A 12817-nucleotide genomic window follows, 5' to 3' on the forward strand; every position below is an offset into this window, starting at 1 on the left:
CACTACATCTACTGTAGAAATTAACTATTTTTACAGTGGGCTCACCACAAAAAAACAGGAGGACATTTTCCATTATATAATTACAGGACAGTCTGTGCAAAGATCTAACAGAACGTTTTATGTTAACTTACATATTTGTTTCTTACAATTTAAACCCACGTGTGGTAAAACTTTTTTACATTGACAGAAAGAGGAGTTTCTCTGGTCTGACCCACTTACGATCAAAATAGGGTGTTTTGTGGTTTGACGTGTCTGATTTAAGGAGACTTACACATAGTGCAAATTTGGCCACTTGCGACAAATCTGAGAGTCATCCGTTCATATGAGCTAAATAAGCAAACAACTTTTAGCATGTAGCAGTCCCCTGAGCTGTGCTTCTGTCCACATGACAAATTCAGTACTTACTCCTCTTTTTCTTTTGTATCCATTTACTCCTGAGAAGAAATTTGGCTTTTTAACCAATTATGCTGCATTCTGTTCAGCAGTAATTTGTTAACTTTGATGTTTGGTGATAAGCTTGTGTTTGCTGTGCAGAATTGTCTGCTGAATCTGAAAATAACAATAACAAAACAATTTGCTTAAAGTTGCTAAAACGCCCCATGAATTCAAGTTAGGCTTTTCTGCATTCAAAATAGTAACAGTGATATATTGTAATAGAGTGGTCAAGCAAATTGCAGTTAGCATGTAGTTATGAGACTTCACACATTGTCGTGTTGAATTATTTTTTCTACTGTATGTCATGGAAGGTGTACACTGACTGAGAGACCAACACTGACTAGACACAATTAAATTTTGACAGCACCGGATTCGGACCCACCTTTTGCATTCAGAACTGCTCAGATTTCGGTTCATGTTGACATAACAGCATTACACAGTTTCTGCTTTGTCGGCTCCACATGCATGATGTGACTCTCCCATTTCACCACATCCTATAGGTGCTCTCCTGCCTCTGTGGTGGCCACCTGAGTACAGTGAACTCGCTGTCATGTTCAAGAAACCAGTTTGAGTTGAGTTTTGTGACATGGTGTGTTATCCTGCTGGAAGCAGCCACAAGAAGATGGTACGCCGTGATCACAGAGGGATAGACGTGGTCAGTGACAATGTTAAGGTAGGCTGTGCAGTTTAGCTAAAACTCACATTTAAGAGGCCCAAAATGCGCCATGGAATTGTTGCTCACACTACTGTTTCTTTGTGGCACCCAGCTAACTCAGCTGGTAGAGCATGAGACTCTTAATCTCAGGGTCGTGGGTTTGAGTCCCACGTTGGGTATATTGTAGAATGGCAGGCACAATCTGCATGTTAACATACTAGTTCCTGACCCCCATTGTCCCTCTAACATTTAAATGTGCATGTTAGATTAAAAAAGCTTATGTGTGAATGAGGCTTGTATTAAGACAGAAATTTATGTGCTCCTATAGAGTACCAGACCTTTACCATTACACCAACAACAACCTGAATTGTTGATATAAGGCAGGATTGAACCAAGCGTTCATGCCAAATTCTGATCCTACAATCTAACACAGAAATTGCAGTTGAAATTTAAACTTATCAGACCCGGAAAAGTTTTTACAATCTTCTATTGTCCCATTTTGGGGAGCCTCAGTTTCCTGTTCTTCGGGAGTGGCACCCGGTTTGGTCTTCTGCTGCTGGAGCCCATCTGCTTCAAGATTTGACATGTTGTGTGTTGAGGAAAGCTCATCTGCATACATCGGTTCTAACAAATGGTCATTTGAGTTATTCTGGCAATCACCCTTTGACCTCTATAATTATCAAGGCATTCTAACCAAGAGAACTGCTACTCCCTGGATATTTTCTCTTTTTTAGACCATCCTCTTTAAATCTTAGAGAAAAGCCCAGTCATTCAGCAGTTTCTGAGAACAACAACCATGGATCAGGTGATTGAGGGTCACACTCAGTAATATGAAGCAGTAGATGTGGGTCTGAAGCTGGCCCTTGCCCTGCCCTCTGGGCTACGTTCATGGTACTTTATGATAAAATCCTATGTGCAGACAGAGATAGAGAATCTGTAACGTTTTTATTAGATGCATTCTCAGGCTGTACATCTAGTTAGTGAGAAGCAACTTTCAAATATATAAATAAAAATTGCCTATAGTTAGCTTACTTATAGCTCTGGTTGTTTTCAGATAAAAAAAAACCCAGTAAAACCTCCAGAGAAAAGTGGACTGCCACTCAGTTGCCACCTTTATTTGCTCTGTGCTTTCATGGACTTGATCTTTGGTGTTTGCGTTTGTGCGTGTGCCTGTCTATATATTATTCCCTGTCATGTTTAAAACTGATTTTTCCAGTATTGGGCTCTGTAGAGTTCCAGGAGGGAAAAATCCTGCGCTATTCTCTATGGATAAACATAGAGCAGCAGATTGGATTTAAAAAAAGAAGAAAGAAACAACAGTCTGAAGACACGTGGTTTCTTAACCTCATATTTCCAGAGAAACCACATGTTTTTTCCACTGTGGCCTTTGGCGATTATAATCTCAAAACTGTGGCCTTTCTAATCAAATCTGCTGGTTACAATAGATTTAACCAGCATGGCAGCCAGTCGGAATTCCTCTCTTAACTTCGAACACTGTACATGTCCTACACAAATGCATGTGAAAGTGCAGCGATGCATGGACAGCCCGTTTCACTGCTCCGAAGACTGCTGTGCAAATTGATGGACCCATGGAAAATCAAACAGCTCTTCTAACTTTGAAAATAAGCCCATCTCTTTGGATCTATCCTTTCTGAAAATCTGCATTTGATAAAACTCGCTCTGACTGCTGGCAAAATCAGTGAACTGGGCATGCTATGCTGGGCTTCTTTACAGACATCAAAACAATACTGGATGAACAGTTATTCACAAGCTGATTTTGGGAAAAAAATGGTCCTCGTTATAAACAGCGAAACCTGCTTGTTGTGTAAGACTGACTATGGGTAGGTGTGGGTTTAAATGTGCAAAGACTGCTGCTTCATTGATCTCTTTGAGCCATTGATTTCCAGAAGAAGAAGAAAAAATTACCCACTTTTTCCAAAGTGTTGGCCATGGAAAAGTTCAAAACTAGAACATCAGACTTTAGCCATAAAGTAAAGAAGGGCACTAACAGAACCAAGAGAGTTTGTTTAATGTTCAATTCTTTGTGGAAACAGCACAGTTCAGACACCCCTGTGCTTTTTTAAAAAATACCTTCATTGTATATGGTGGCTCTGAGAGTCTGCCAGAGTCAACACTCACAGTTTTCCTTGAGCCTCTCTTGAGACCTTTTTCTCCGATGCTCACATTTTCCAGAAATCGTGGCCTTGAACTCCAAAAGAATTTCAGGCACACTGTGTTATTCGTTAGGTGTTGGTCCACATTACTTTCTAACCGTCCTGAACTCACAGCTGTGTGTGATTTAGCCATGACCTTTAGACTGTTGAATCAAGGTGCTGGAATTGCATTAATTTATTTTTCTTCCGCAGTGAAAAAAAACAAAACACAAAAAAACACCTTCTGCCCAAATTCCCGACTTTACCTAATTTAATTACATGTGATTTTTTTTCATGTCGCTTTATCACATAAAGCACAATGTCAAATGGTCAAATGAGATCTACTTGATTGGTAGACGTTCAGTTTACACCAAGCACATTTCCCTTAATAGTTAATTATTTGAATATATTAACCTTTGATTTTATATAGTTCAGTTGCATTTTACTCAAAAATGTTTTTGAGGGTGGAAGAAATTTTTTTCCCATGTTCCTCAAACCAAATTTCCCAAAGCAAATTGAGTACTTTGTAAATCAGTGCCTTCTATTCTCTGCATCTTGCTTGCAGATATACAACAAATACATTAAGGTGAAGAGCTTGTCTCTTCATCAACTGTTTGGAAGTACTTTGGTTTTAGATCAAGTTAAGTTAACCAAGAATAAATCATATGCATATGTGTTAGGTGTGTATTTACATCTATACTGCAGTTACAATGGAAGCACTACATTTAACTTCTATAAGGTGCATTTAAGCCAGAAAAACATGTTATTAAAACAGGTTTTTTTTTTAATTAGAGTGCTAAATGAATTTATTAAACCACCTCCCAATGGGTTATGCCACACATTAACAGTTTTGGTAATTAACAAAATGTTTTTTTTATGCTGGTTAATCAACCAGAATGGTGGTGAAAGTTCTTCAATCGAAAGAGATAAAGAACTTTATTGTCATTGTAGTTATACAACGAAATTTGTTTGGTAGCTCACAGAGGCCAGCAGCAATAAAACAAGAAGCAGCATAGTAACATAATAACCATAGTAAACATAGTAAAAGTATAAAATATAAAGTAAAAAGAAGGCAATTAGCACAGTAAATAAAAAGAAATATAATAGTATTTACAATATGATCGCTTGAGCGTTTGAGCTTGAGAAATATTATTCTTGTTATCCCCTAATTGTCAGATTTACAGTTTTACAAAAAATCCCCCAAAACATGAACTCAGTTTGGCTTTTGCCAAATAAATAACAATCCAATTTGTAATCTTAGTAAAATTTTGATGAAAAACTGAAACTTTTTAATTCCTTTTTTGTTGTTATGAGATCATTGTTGATCATTTTTCGAATCACTGTTTTTTTTCTTCTAATAGCCGCACTGAATTTAGCTCAATTCAATTCAATTTCAGTTCAGTTTTATTTATATAGCATCAAATCACAACAACAGTCACCTCAAGACCATTTATATTGTAAGGTAAAGACAATAATACGAGAAAACCACAACAATCAGATGATCCCATATTATCAAGAACTTACCAACACCAGGAAGAAAAGATTTCCTTTTAACGGGAAGACACCTCTGGCAGGCTCAGGGAGGGGCGGCCATCTGCTGCAACCAGTTTTTTTGTTTTTTTTGGGGGGGGGGCAGAAGAAGACATGCTGTGGAAGAGAGCCAGAGATTAATAATAACTAATAATTCAATTCAGAAAGGTTTATAAAGACATAGTGAGTGAAAAATGGTGAGTGGGAATCCCCAGCAGCTTAGGCCTTTCACGGCATAACTGAGGGAGGATTCAGGGTCCCCTGATCCAGCCCTAACTATAACCTTTATCAAAACGGAAAGTTTGAAGTCCAATCTTAAAACTAGAATGGGTGTCTGTCTCCTGAATCCAAACTGGGAGCTGGTTTCACAGAAGACGAGCCTGAAAACTGAAGGCTCTGCCTCCCCTTCTACTTTTAAATACGCTAGAACAACAAGTAGGCCTGCAGTGTGAGAGCGAAGTGCTCTAACAGAGTGATGTGGTACTCAGATTATTATTTTGAAATTGCAATCAAAAACGTCTTTGCCACTAAAATGAATGAATCGTCATCACAATATTGATCAAAATAATTGGACCATCAATTTGGCCATAATTTTGCAACCCTAGTTATACCTGATCTTTTATAGGATTGCCCCACACCCATGAAACTGACACTAAGCACTGGTGATGTTCCAGTCCTTATGACTTGAACGTCCTGGTTTATCTTTAATATATCACTTTCAACATGGAGCAGAAGTAAAACATAACCTTGTCTATTTTTTACTTTGGTTAACCATACTTCATGTGCAAAAGTGCCATGAAATTAATTTCATAGTTTGATCATAAAATCAGGAGGAGACTCATTCAAAATATTGATCAGCTATCAAAATAAATGACCTCAGATTAATCATGCAGCCAACAGTGATGCGCCAGAATCTGATTTTTAATTAAAGCTCTTTATCAGACTAATATATCAGCAGGCCAGTGCTGCTGACTAGCTCCGGGGATGACAGAATGATATAGCCAGTGGGCATATCTGTTTAATTTCTGCAGCAATATACTCCCAGCTGTTTCTTCGGGATAAATTAGATTCATTTTGGAATTAAAAGGAGAAAAAAATCACTGAAGATGAAAGTCCAGTTTTCATCCACAGCTGATATGAAAACGTGAATCTCATTGTTGGATAGGTGTGCTGAAATTTCTTTGTTTTCCTTTGTTTTCAAAGTCTGCTGTCGTCTGTGGTGTCTATGACTCAATAGCAGCTGAGTCACACATTCTCTTCTCATCTCATCTCATCGGTTTCTTTAGCTGTAGACAGAAAGGGGGGAGAACAAGACACCGTACGAAGTGGCTAATGGGAGAGGTTATGAACTGTCTGAGAAGATGCAGCCATCCAGGCAATAATGAGAGACTTTGTTTAGAAGTAAGTTCAGCTTTCAAGATCTCACAAACAACAAACATTTGGCCTTTATTCTGAGGAAAAGAAAAGTTGGGTGCTCATTAAAAGCCCTGCACAAAGAAGTGACATGAAGATGAGAGGTAAAGAGAAAACAAGATGACATTTCATTAAAAAAAAAAAAAACAGTTTCTCTTCATTTCACCATTAACATAGATAGATTCGTTCATCCCTTATCACCTGATGTTGTGCTATATATGGTGCTGGTTTGCTGTTTATGCAACTGGTGTTTCTAGTCCACATATGTGGACGTCTCCAAAAATGTTGTGACAGAGTCAACAAAATGCTAGAAAGTAAACTTGAAACTAATTAGGTTCATTCTGGTCTGCAAAAACATTGTCTAGTAAATGTGGAACAATTTCAGATAAATAATTGCAAAGGGCGAGAGGTGGGGTACATCGTGGACAGGTCGCCAGTCTGTCACAGGGCTAGCACAGAGAGACGGGCAACCATTCCCATCGAAGGGGAATTTAGAATAGTTAACCTAAAACCACTAACTGCACGTCTTTGGACTGGGGGAGGAAGCACCCGGAGAGAATCCACGTAAACACATGGAGAACATTCAAACTCCACACTGAAAGACTCCAGCTGACCCTGAGCCAGAGGCGTGACCTGTGTGGCCTGGCAGCATGTCGGCAGGTAAGTGATATAGTACAGCGGTACCAACCGTGAGTCGTTTGTTACCGGGCCATGGGAGTTGAGGCTCGGATGTGAAATTTATGGTTCTCGGGATTTTTATCATTAACTTGGGTCTTTTCCCGTGTTGTAGTTATGTGTCTTATTTTGAAAGAAACATTTACACGTTACTATAGCGACCAGAGAGCATTAAGGGGCAGAGAGGAGGATGTTACTCTCAATGCTGTTGGTGCATTTAAGGAGGACGCTGCTAATAAAGTTACACAATTACACAGTGAATTCACGTTTATTATTATATTTACAAAATACTACAGTTTTTGTCTTGGCTGTGTCATTTTATTTTGTTGTATTTATCTATGACACCTTAAAGGCCGGTCAAATAAAATATCGTCTGCGGTGCAAAAAAGGTTGGGGATCGCTGATTTAGTATACCAAGGGTCTGCCTAAAATAACACAAACACATTATTTCCTGTTAGAAATGAAGTAAGCTAGCTAACACTAGGACAGTCAAGCAGGTTCTTTCATGCTGACTTTGCTGTGAGTTTCATTTCCACCTGTCTCTCTTTTCTGTTTTCAAAGCCAGATTTCTCTTTTAACTGAGCCATCATACCGTCTTACCATCCAACAACGTCCAAAGACATGCAATTAGTCTGCTTAAGTTACCTGATGATGTGAATGGTTGACTGTCTCCGTTCAAAAAACTCAATCTCTGATGGTACAGTAAGTGGGTGCATTAGTGGCTATAGAATTAGGATCTTACACATCTGGAAGGTCACAATCAATGCTGAAAGGTATCTACAGGGTTAGAGCGAATAAGCTTCTATTCAGACAAAGCTATTTTCAAGTAAGACAAGTCAATGCTAAACTGCATACTGTAGTTTACAACAACAAGGTTTCATAGTAGAAGAGTCCAGGCAATAAACACTTCTGTTAGTAACATCTAGAGCAGGGGTGGGCAACTCCAGGCCTCGAGGGCCGGTGTCCTGCAGGTTTTAGATGTGTCCAACACAGCTGATTCAAACGGCTAAATGACCTCCTCAACGGCTGTATCCCAATTCAGGGTCTGCAGCCTTAAAGTACGCAGCCTTAACGGTCCACAAGGGCCGCGTACTCAAAGACCGCTAAGGCCGGAAGTGCGAGGCTTGTGAAATGGGACGGTCTAGCCTCCGTTGCGCTGCCAAGGTTGCCTAGCAACCATGATACTAACAGCTGGAAACGTTTCATACAGCTTTGTTTGACAGACATGAAGGAGAAAATCTTTTGTTCATTTGTTTGTTTGTTCCTACATGAGCTTTGGTCATTCTCTGTAAGATTAAGCTCAGCTATTGAACGGCGTATATTTTAAAGTAAAGGCTTTAAAACCAAGTTAGTACAAACGTCACTAATGTCACATAACTTTGCCGACATGTGGCCAACAGTAATGTTTTAATGTTCTTCGTTATTAAACATTTGCACATAAATAAGTGACATAATATTCAGTACTTATTTAAAGTTTACTCTTCGGGCGCCCCTCATCCGCCGTTTTTTTTCGGCAAAATTATCCACACCCAACACCGCGCTATGCATTCTGGGATATGTTGGGCCACGAAGTCTACACCGCCACATCCTTAAAATTCAGGGAAATGAAGGACGCATTTGAGGGCCGCATTTCGAGCAGCCTTCGAATTGGGACAGCCTTCGTCGCGTCGCTGTGACGTAATCGGCCTTAAAATGTGGCCTTTAAGGCTGCAGACCCTGAATTGGGATACAGCCAACATGTCTTATAGTTCTCCAGAGGCCTGGTAATGAACTAATCATTTGATTCAGGTGTGTTGACCCAGGGTGAGATCTAAAACCTGCAGGACACCGGCCCTCGAGGCCTGGAATTGCCCACCCCTGATCTAGAGCATCATGAATCAACAAAATATGACCAAGAAGACCCAGGACTGATGAGCAGCTGGAATCCTACAACAGACCAGAATGGGACAACTTTCCTCTCTGAAAAATCCAGCAGCTGTTCTCTTCAGTTCCCAGATGTTTGCAGACTGTTGTTAAAAGGAGAGGTCATGCTACACAGTGGCAAAATAACCCTTTCTCCACATTTTTGAAATCAAATATTTAAACAGCACATATGCTGCTTAAATATTTGATGTGCTTTCTGTGTTCCGCTGTGAATAAAATGTGCATTTATGAGATTCTTTTACAGTTTTTCACAGTGTCCCAACTCTTTCATATTTGGGTTTTTAGGGTGGGTGTGTCCTGTGTGACTGCAGTGGGTCCTGTGGGGTATGGGGAGCTTGGAGATCTGGTCAACAGCATTTTATACAGCATGGCATTGCAGAATGTGGGCTGAATGAATAGAAAACACACGAATTATTATCAGCATTCTGCGTCTCATATTATAAAATACTCTTTGTCTAGTTAGACTGTGCCTTAAATGAACCGGCAGGAGCTGTTGAGATATTTCAGACTGATTTTAATAGCCTGAACAGACTGAAAGACAGAATCTGCAGATATCCAAGGCTATGAGCTCAAGAATGATTCATGGGGACCATTTTATTAAATGTAGCATAGTCATTCTTTTATATTCTTAAGTAACGACATCAACTTTTTTTTTAATGCAGTGATTTACCTTTATGCTGTGTGGTGGATTCATGAGGCTAACTTGTAGTTTTTAAATGACAGATTTCACTCAGCAACATCAAAAGTAGCCTCGTGTGCCTATACATGATCATAGAGCCCTGTCACAACAGAGAGAAAAACAGAGGAAAAACAGAGGCAGGAGGTGAAGTCTGTGTGATGAGGGTGATGTTTTAATACTGCCATATGATGTGGCATCTGTGAGTCTCTTTAATTTTTAATCCTGACTCTCCTGCGGTCACACAGAGTTATTTTAGCTCTTGTTAAAAGGACACAGACCCTTACGTGAGCCTGCTGTAAGGTCACAGAGGATGAGTGATGGCGACAGTCTGAGCTCATACTCCGCCAAAGTCAAACATGCGCATCAGGAGGTTTGTTTTGTCAATTAGACAAGCGATGCATGACGGAGCCTCTCTCAGCCTCCGCTGACCTGTGCGGTTTCATCTCCTGTGCACCTGTGCCATGTTTGATGGTGCGCAAAGGGCTGGTTGTTCTCTGAGACAATTTTTCCCCAAAGCACACTCCAGCACCAATCCCAAAGCCACTTTGCTTTTGCCGTTTCATTTGGTGCCATCACCCATCCAGTGAGTTTAATCACATATGTGTACTCGGGCGAACGTTTGTCAAGATGAAAAATATGTTTGCAGTTGCCTCATATTTCCAAAAGCGTTTAGACCAGTGCAGCAGTGTTTTTTTCCTTTTTAAGTCATTTATGCATTATATTAAAAAAAACAGTTAACACTTTTCAAAACATAGCTTTCGTGGATTTATTTTTACATTTCTCCAAAGCTGGGGTCACAGTGATAAGAAAGAGTTTTATTGTGCTGAATGCAAACTTCTGCACTCCGTGACCTTTCAGATTTCCAGCTGATGTACCTTTTGTTGCTGTGGGAGGCATCGCCTTCCTTCTAGCCAACTTTTTTTTTGGATGCTTCTTGAAATGTTAAGAGGATTAATCTGTGCCTGACACAGTGAGAAAAGCAAATTTGATTGAAAAGACAATGAACATTCAGATACCTTGAAGCTGTAATTTCATACAACGTAAACTTTAAACATTCTTTTTAATGTTAAAATACCAACAGTCATTTTTCAGTGCGTTAAACCAGAATTTCAATTCACACGGTTCCACCTCTAAATTTTTATATAGGATTTAGAGATACTTTACGTTGTTACTTGGCTGCCAGTGTTCGAGATCCTTTTTATTAAATCAAGTCAACCTTGCTGAGAGTGAATAAGAATTCACTGATGTTTGATGTTGCATCAGATATTCTCTAATGAAGTGCTGCCAGCTCTTCTCAGACATGAAAGATGGGAGAAATTAAGAATTAAGCATTAAGAAGGCTGATAAATTCTTTGCATGCCACGGTAAAATAGTGCTCTGCTGCCAGTGGAGGATTTGTTGCAAGTACTGCAGATAGAGCAGGGGTGATCCTAGGTTCAAACTTTTAAGGGGGCTCAGCTCCCAGTCATAACATCATGCATGCACTGCCTTGTAATTAATATTAATAGAATATGCTGTTTGCAAATGTAATCAACCTTTTTCACATTTGCAATTCACCTCAATTCAGTTGGATGCACATCACCTTGCTACCTTCAAAAGCAACCTAATTAGTAGGATGACCCATCGTAGTGTCTAAGAACAATTCAGAGTGAATAATCAGACATTTGAATCTAATCCACCAGCTCTAGTGTGGAGCCTTTAGCTGTCAAACCCGAGGAAAGTTTTAAAGAACCATTTGTGGCAAAGCAGATAAGATGAGAACACGTACAGCATCTCCCTCAAACACTTAAAGTAGCATTATTCAGTGCATCCATTCTCTTTCACTTATCCTTATCAGGTCGTCATAGGGCATGCATGTTCTCCAGCTAAGCAAGATTTTTAATTTAGTTTTGATACAATAGCCAATGCCAAGTGTTTGCTTTCCATCGTGGATTAATCCAAAGGTGCAAGTAGAATTTGAACAAAGCACAGATAAACCATGTGATGCATTGCTGTGTTGGGTTGAAGATACAGACAGAGCAACTGGCAATATTTGGAAAGAGCAGAACAAATCCCGATTGCTGTTTCCACTATTCACTTTTCCTTTCTGTTTTCAAAACCAGAAACGCTCTCTAGTGCCACATTTAAAGCACTTATCCTAAGCAGGTTCATTATGCACTGGGCCATGAAATAATTTTTTGGAAATCTTTTTATTAATGGGGTAAAAAACATGGTTCCAAATTGTGGAGATTGAGCCATTCTTTCATTTCATCTCAAATGTTTCCTTTATCCACAGCAACAAAAGCAGCTTCAGCTCTTGCATTAGCTAGATACAAACCTCCGGCTTTATAGCTTTCATTCTCCATCTCTTATTAATTCATATTTACTTACACCGAGCTTTTACAACTACTGCTGTTACTAATGCTTAAAAGAAAGTGCTTTTAATGTGACAGGCTGGTCACAGGGCAGCAAAGGACATAAATCCTGATGTAAACAAGCAGAACAAATGATGCTTACGACAAGAAACGTGCATTATTTTCATCATCAACAAGAGGCAAGAACTCTACAGCAACCCAAAGGTGAATGGTGTTTATATAACCTTTTTGTCACTGGATGAGAAAGTCTTTTGTGCTTCATTTGCTCTTATCGAGTCTTTGGTGATCATTTTTCCTTAGATCACTTCGATGCTGACCTTTGTTTCGACACTTTTTGCTTCCGTTTTTCAAAAATATTGTAGTTTGTAGGTGCTTGTAGTTTGTACTTGTGCATTTTTTTAAGTTCACTTATACCTCTGGGCTTATAACAAGGTTTTGCTATTGGCAGTGTGTTATAGTAAAAGTGCAGCATCAATTTCTTTATGAATTGTTTAAACGCACACCAAAGTGGAGAACAATACATTCCTCCACCGACTTTGTATTCTGTAAAATATTTTGCTTATCAGCTCTGTCCGCCAGTAACAAACTGAGGGCCAGAAGCACATTACACTTACTGGAGCTGCTCAGTCATGGAAATCCATGACTGAGCAGCTCCTGTAAGTGTACTGATGTTAATACCAGAGGAGCTTTTATCAGCAGAGTGTTAGCGACATTTTCAGTGTGTGCCTGTGTTGCTGATGCTCCTAAATGCTACCATTTTGCAATAATACTACCAAATTTCACAAACTGAATTTTACAAGAAGGCACTTGTGGCAGTGGGACTGAAAACACCTGAATTCAAAGATTAAGAGGTCCAGACCAATACTCCCCCCCCCCCCCCCCCCCATACAATGTACTTTTTTAAAAAAGGCTCATTATGGGACACAAAAACCATGAGACACTGGCAGCTATAGGACACATACACTTAATATACCTTTATTGTCCTGCCATTCTGTCATTT

The 12817-nt window shown here is 39.5% G+C and overlaps 1 non-coding gene across 1 annotated transcript; it reads left to right on the forward strand.

Annotated features, from left to right (window-relative positions):
- The first annotated feature begins 1196 nt into the window (after positions 1–1196).
- Positions 1197–1269, forward strand: trnak-cuu (transfer RNA lysine (anticodon CUU)). Its single transcript has one exon. It is a non-coding gene; the product is annotated as a tRNA-Lys (tRNA).
- The last annotated feature ends 11548 nt before the right edge of the window (positions 1270–12817 follow it).

Source organism: Perissodus microlepis, chromosome 3 (assembly GCF_051167445.1).
Source record: "Perissodus microlepis isolate ML-2025 ecotype Zambia chromosome 3, ASM5116744v1, whole genome shotgun sequence".
NCBI lineage: Eukaryota > Metazoa > Chordata > Actinopteri > Cichliformes > Cichlidae > Perissodus > Perissodus microlepis.